At 46.1% G+C, this 6,481-nt stretch overlaps 1 long non-coding RNA gene across 1 annotated transcript; it reads right to left on the bottom strand.

The window, feature by feature from the left end:
* Nucleotides 1–4,911: 4,911 nt before the first annotated feature.
* LOC307017523 lies at nucleotides 4,912–5,415 on the bottom strand. Its single transcript, XR_013802211.1, has 3 exons — nucleotides 5,272–5,415; nucleotides 5,063–5,142; nucleotides 4,912–4,955 (listed from the first exon to the last, which is right to left on the bottom strand). It is a non-coding gene; the product is annotated as an uncharacterized lncRNA (long non-coding RNA).
* Between the last annotated feature and the right edge of the window lie 1,066 nt (nucleotides 5,416–6,481).

The following is a 6,481-nucleotide window of genomic DNA, read 5'->3' as shown; positions in this document are numbered from 1 at the left end:
CGACGGGAAGTTAACGGGCAAGAGGCCGAAGTTGAGCAACGACTCGTAGGAGAGGTACATGGCCCGGACTGAGCTGCTCACGTATACCATGGAACGGCAGGATGTAGTACGCCCCCCGCTGCAGGTCGTCGAGAGCCTAGCGAAGAACGCTCCCTCGATGGCTATAGGGGAGCGGTTGGCGGCCGACAGGCTGAGGCTGACGGGTCGCAGGTCGTCCCGCGCGAAACCGCAGGCCAGGAACTCCTCCAGAGACCAAAGGTCCGACTACGCGCCAGTCTCCGCAACGGCGGATATTCAAGCTCCGTCGGCCGAGCCCCGGTTGCTGGTGCCATCCCTCAGCCCGACTGGCATGTCCATCGAGATGGTGATTAATGCCCGGGGGTGGTCTCTCAGCCTGGCTCGCCTCCATTCGCCCTTAGAGAAGATGTGGTGCTCGAGTCTGATAGGTGCAGGCCTGTCGACACAGCCGTGCGACGTAGGGGCGTGGCGTCGGCGAAGGCTCCCGCGACGTCGGCCAGGGCGGGCTCCAGCTTGCACCGACGAGACCTGGGATACCAGCTCCGACCCCATGGCGGCCTGTTGACTGTCGGATGATGGCTGTTGACGCCTCTGTCGTCGGTGGGCCCTGTAGCAGCCGATGCACACCTGGTGAGGCTTAGGATTCCACCCGCGAGGCCCCTCCGTGAAGACGTTAAAGACGCTCTTACATTCCGGGCACGAGGCACGTTTAGCCCCTGTCCGCAGGGCTCGGGGCGGGGTTCGCCTGTGGAGTCGTCTTCAGGCGCCAGAATGACGACATGGCTGATAGGGAGGACGACGGGAGAGCGTTACGGGCCATCTCTTTGTTCTCGATGAGTGCAATCACGTCGTTAACTGGCTTGACCAGGACGTCAGTTGTCCCCAGCGTCTCGCGGCGTATGTCCGAGTCATAGATGCCATTGAGCAGCACATCGCGGATAATGTGGTCGGTATAGTCCACGTCCTTACCACACTCGCATACCGCATTATATGCGCATGTCTCTGCTTTACCCCGCACTCTGGCAGCGAATGCGCGGAATGTCTTGTCGCGTTCCTGGCGTAACTGAAGTAGTTCGGTGCGCAGGACGCATGTAGCAACTGGGATGACAGCTAGGGAACGCATGACGGTGATCAGGTCTGGCAAGGGTCCGGAAGCGGCGTCGGGGGCGGCTTTCAACAGGCTGTCTCCAAGTACAGGCCCAGCGCACTGAAACAGCTGGAAGGGGGCCTGTGCGTCCCCTATGCCTGAGCCGGCGCGGAATACGTGCCAACGGCGGATGAACACGACAAGAAAACTATGATCCTACTCCGAACTATGGGTCAGGAGAAACCAGCCCAAAGTTGTATCTTGTCGGACGTGGAAGTGTGTGGACTTGAAGAAAGGAAGTACATTGAACTCCCTAAGGTCTTTACATGTAAAGATATACCGGTCAAGAAAGGAAACATCCCCCTGCAGGAAGACCTAAAGAAGTGGCCATATCTGAAGGAGGTGAAAATCCCAAAGATAAAAGGAGAAGTCACCATGCTTATAGGAACCAATACCCCTAAAGCTTTGGAGCCATGGCAGGTGATAAACAGCATCGGAGACGGGCCCTATGCAAGACTGCCCTTGGATGGGTAGTGAATGGGCCGAAGAAGACAGATGATGGCAGCAAGGCAGCGGATGGAGTTGTGAGCCACATTACAGCCAACCACATCTCCATAGCTACCATAGGGGAACTGTTGATCAAGCAATATAACACAGACTTCTCAGAACTCAGCTGTGAAGACAAAGAAGATATGTCCCAGGAGGATCATCAGTTCATGCGGTCAGTGGTAAAATCTGCAGAGTTAAGGGATGGGCACTACTGCGTTGGTTTACCACTGCGAAACGAGACAGCTAAAATGCCAGACAACCGCTGCATGGCAGAGCAACGTGCCGCAAGTCTCCAAAGAAAGCTCAGCAAAAACCCGGACCTGTACAAAGATTACAAGGAATTCATGACGGGTATAATTGGAAAAGGCTACGCTGTCAAAATTCCCATAGAACAGTTAAGCCGAGAAGATGGACGTGTGTGGTACATGCCTCATCACGGTCTCTACCACCCAAAGAAAAACAAGATAAGAGTAGTGTTTGACTGCACCTCCACATATCAAGGAACCTCACTTAACGATCAGCTGCTACAAGGACCTGACCTCACAAACTCCCTTGTTGGTGTCCTTCTGAGGTTCAGAGAAGAGCCTATTGCTTTGATGGCCGACATTGAGGCGATGTTCTACCAGGTCAAAGTCGCTGACCAAGATGCTGATCTTCTGCGTTTCCTATGGTGGCAGGATGGTGATCTGAATAAACCGATGGAAGACTACCGAATGACAGTGCACCTGTTCGGAGCTACATCGTCTCCCAGCTGTGCATCATATGCACTAAGAAGAACAGAACAAGATGGAGGAGGCAAAACAACACCCGAGGTGGTGGAAACGGTTCTCAGAAACTTTTATGTGGATGACTGTTTAAAGTCTGTGGATTCAGAAGATCATGCTGTTGCTTTGGCCAGGGACCTCAGACATCTGTGCGCCAGTGGAGGCTTCAGGCTGACAAAGTGGGTCAGCAACAGTAGGACCCTCCTGTCGTCCATCCCTAAAGAAGACAGAACGGAAGTCAAAGATCTTGACCTGAACCATAATTAGCTTCCTATGGAGAGAGCCCTTGGTACTCAGTGGTGCACTGAATCAGACACCTTCAGGTTCAAAGTGCAACCAAAGGCCAAACCAGCTACAAGACGAGGAATCCTGTCCATCGTTAGCTCCATCTACGACCCCCTCGGGTTCCTGGCCCCATTGGTACTGCCAGCGAAGCTCCTTCTGAGAGACCTTTGCAGGGAAAAGATAGGTTGGGATGAGAAGATAGACAGCGGGCAGGCCCAGAAATGGATGAAGTGGCTGGCCGACCTTGAGCGGCTGTCATTGTTTATGTGCAGAGATTAGTCAAACCGGCAGGGTTTGAACCCCTGAAGATGGCACAGCTCCACCACTTTTCCGATGGCAGCATGGATGCATATGGAACAGCTACCTACATCGTGCAAACAACCAAGGCAAAATAAAGGTTTCCTTGCCGATTGGAAAGTCCAGAGTTGCTCCACTGAAACACATCACCATCCTGAGAATGGAGTTGACAGCAGCAGTCGTCGCTGTCAAGGTCGACAAGATGCTAAGAAGAGAGCTTCAGGTTAAGCTGTAGCAATCTATCTTCTGGACAGACAGTGCTACTGTACTGAAGTATATTGAAAACAAAAACGGACTTCCAGCAAAAGAATATAAGTTCGTAAAGTTGCTTAATAATGTTTAGATTATATGGTCCTATTTAAGTTTATTTTCAGTAATTGGTATGCTCCCCGCCTAGCCAATTAGGGGCCGGAAATATAGGAGCCATATGATAAAATGGATATTTGAATATTAGAAACCTTCGTTATTAGTGCTATCATATCATTTATTTGAACCAGCCGTGTGAAATTGACGGCATAGACGACCGCAGCTGTACATGATTACGAGACGTTGTAGCCAACGGCAGCTGCTGGTGATTGGTGTGTGAGAAGGAGAAAGAAGCACCGAGCAACATAGTTTTTTGACCTGAGAGAATATGTGTTTGTATTTGATACCTTTTTGTGTAAGTAAAAAACAAACTATCCTGAGACTTATTTTGTCAGAGTCAAGCTTATTTGCTATCTGTGAGCCGCATTTTGGATTACTGGAACTACAGTTAACATTGCTGGAGGTATGCACAAATAGTGATAGATGTCTTGTAATGCACTATTGAGGAACCTGCGACCTAAGTTTTTCATTCATTTCATAACTACACCGTTTGTGAATATGATATGTCAATAAACCTTAGGAAATCTTGAAAGGGATGTGCAAAATAGTCATTATATACAGTCTTTAATTAACTATTAGTAGAGAATAACGAGTAATGAATATACTTTATAGGGATCCTATTAATATCTAATAATAAAAGTAATGAAATTCAATAACATGCTTTAACCACTAGGTGTCCCTTTATATCAGCTGTGCACCTTTATGGCGTAAATACAGCCTATCTACCAATTGGATCAAATATAAAAGTCAGCGGAATTAGTGTTGATCCTGCGAAGAGACGTATTGTGTGAAAAGAAATGTAAGATGTTGTTTAATTGCTGATATATCTATGATCCAAGTCACGTTTTCAGTGTTGGCGGCAGTTCCTCATGTTTGTCGAGAAGTCTTCTCATCAGGGCTCTATAAATAGAGAACTACGGCATATATGTAATATTTAATGCAGCCGAACCGTGTATTACAATGCTGTTATATTGCACATAAAGTACATATTGCACATAGTTTGACGGTATTTAACAGCAGCAAGTTACACAATGTTATAATCGGGAGATAAGTTTCCATTCATTTCGGCAAACCTGGGCAACAACGATTAAAAGATTTCTTGCTCCCAAACCAATTGTGTATTTCATGACAAAAAGCAGTTATACCACACTATGTTTAGGTACTAATTAATTATATCCTCAAAACAAACGCACACATAAATAACAAAGGAAAATACATAATTTAATAAATCCACAATATGATAACATTTTACAGATTCATTTAATAAACTTTTACAAAACATAGGTTGTTATATCGGGGGGAAAAATACATATTTAAACATTTCAATTGGTCTCTGCATATTTAAGTAATGCTAGTTTATATAACAGATGAACAGATGTACAATATCCAGAAAGTAGATGCAAAAAATATATATAATGTGTGCATTTCCAACATATCCTCTGAAAGAGTGTTAGTCGTTGAGTTGAGTAGTGAGCCATTCGTTTTTTTTTCGTGGTGTGATGTCTGCTGAGAAGTCCTTGTATGCCTCGCTGACTTTGAGGACATCTGGGTCTGGCAGCTCCCCCCGCATGGCCTTGTAACATGTACTCCTTTGAACATGTTTATATGATAATCAGGACTTTAAGAACAATGTTACTCTCAGACAACAATCACAAAGTTGTAGCAGGCTACATACAATTACTACAATATATATTACCTTACACCGTCAGCAACTGTAAACTGCTTTGGCTTAGTGGAAATGAACACCATGTCACTCACTCTGCCTGGTTTCACACCCTATTAATTACACAAAAGAACTGTCAAATTAATTGAAAAGGTCGTTGATGCAACATACTAAATCAGCTCTTGGCACAAAGGAAATACTCATTAAACCGTGGATTGGTTGTGAACACACACTGTACTTACCATGGTTCTTGGCTTGTGCCATCGCTGCTCTGTTTCAGTGCAGCTGAGGACAGAGGGTACAGCAGCCAGGTTGAGTGTGGAGTAGTGTGTGGTCTGGAACAGCAGTGCAACATTGTGGATGCAGAGTGCTGTTCCAGCTACACAGGAACACTTTGCCACTGCAATCTCCACAGGTGAGCAGTTCTCAAAGACAATCTACACAGTAAAACAAAATGTCAGTCATTTTACATTTAGGACACTGCTTCAATACAACACAGACAAATGAGAAAGCTGAGGGCAGGCTGATCAGGCAAGTAGTAGGTGTGGGAAAAAGCTAAACCATGTCAGGTTATCAGTCACATCACATACACAGCAGTTCTGCAGTTTGGAATACTGTAATTTAAGGACATTCAAACAGATGAGCTCTCAGCTGTCTCAATTTATTATATTATAACTCCATAAAATAGTGTTAGTAGAACGTTGAACAGCTTAACATAGATGTAGGGTACAAAACCAGCACTTACCTAACACTGGCCAACACAAATAATTGGACCCTACATGGATTATACTAACAATTCAGTAAAGAACAGCAGCCGTCACAACCAGTTTCTCGGGTTTCCATGAAATCAGAGACAGTTTTCAACCTCTCATTAAGAATCTTTGATGAAAGCTAAGTTTGGGTTTAGCTAATGTATTTATCATTTTACACGACAGGGTTACAAAACGAAAATAAATCTGTAGCCCTGTTAAGTGTAAGTATTAATATGTCTGCATGAAACTGCACTATAGCTGTTCCATACTAAGAGGGCGCTATAGGCGTAAGGAGGCGCAGCTATTGTAGCTGACGTCAGATATCAGATATAAGGGATTGTTCCCTCCCCTTCTATCTCTCTCTCTCTCTAGCTCTCATGGAGAGCAGGTCAAGTGGTGCAATGCACATATGAAAATAAACCACGCCAGTTAAGGCTAAAGAATACCTCGTCGTCATGACCAGTTTATTGCTATACATGTGACTCTGTCAACAGGTTATGGGCCCAGATCACGGAAGAGCGAAATAACATTAGCTAGTTAGCTGAAAAGTTTAGGCTAGTTTAGCGGCGGGAAAATCGCGGGAAGCTAAAGCTAAGCTAACGGGCAGCTAAGCTAAGCTACAATCAAAAGATGGCGACCAGAGGCAGAAGCAAGTCGCCCACGTTTGACGGAAGGGCAGAAGAATACGAGCTCTGCGAAG

This window comes from Notothenia rossii, assembly GCF_949606895.1.
Source record: "Notothenia rossii genome assembly, chromosome: 9".
Classification (NCBI taxonomy): domain Eukaryota; kingdom Metazoa; phylum Chordata; class Actinopteri; order Perciformes; family Nototheniidae; genus Notothenia; species Notothenia rossii.
The sequence above is the reverse complement of the archived record's forward strand: the minus strand, read 5'-3'. Positions and strand labels throughout refer to the sequence as shown.